Genomic DNA, 1,029 nt, shown 5'->3' with positions numbered 1-1,029 from the left:
TAGACCTTCGTTCCACACTTCCGACAGATTAAAGAAGAGACGCAGTGTATGTGCCGGCTAGCCCGAGTTACCAGTAGCCGTCACCAAACTAGCAACCGGCAAACAATCCTAAAAGTTGGAAACAGTGTCGTTACTAGTAAGTTTTTGTACTGAATCGCGTTACCCTGTCGTGCAAGCCCATCGTCAATGCAGATACTAGTTCCGTCCACAACGATATTACGCGGAACGCCGCCGATTTACTTCCTAGCTCCCCGATTCTATCTGCTTGTGCTGAATCTGGGATTCTACTATTCGATACCGTGGTTGCAAGGGCTGCCAGTAAACGACTGACAAGCTTTCTTAAAAGTATGATAAACAACTCAAACTCGACCCAAGACCTGGCCATCAATATTTTTCAAAAAAAAAACCCAAAGACAGCTTCCTGTCGCGGAGTCTTTGCAGAGCGTAACAGACAGGATGTGGAATGAGAAAATACCAAAAATCGACTGGGAAATCAAAAAAGCATGCAGAGCAGGTGATAACCCAAAATAGTGCAGGCAATTTTTAGAGAACACATGGACAGTTCGTACAAGTATTATATATATATATATATATATATATATATATATATATATATATATATATATATATATATATATATATATATATATATATATATATATATATATATATATATATATATATATATATATATATATATATATATATATATATATATATATATATATATATATATATATATATATATATATATATATATATATATATATATATATATATATATATATATATATATATATATATATATATATATATATATATATATATATATATATATATATATATATATATATATATATATATATATATATATATATATATATATATATATATATATATATATATATATATATATATATATATATATATATATATATATATATATATATATATATATATATATATATATATATATATATATATATATATATATATATATATATATATATATATTACCGTAAAAATTTG

Source organism: Topomyia yanbarensis, chromosome 2, assembly GCF_030247195.1.
Source record: "Topomyia yanbarensis strain Yona2022 chromosome 2, ASM3024719v1, whole genome shotgun sequence".
NCBI lineage: Eukaryota > Metazoa > Arthropoda > Insecta > Diptera > Culicidae > Topomyia > Topomyia yanbarensis.
Note: the sequence above shows the minus strand (reverse complement) of the source record.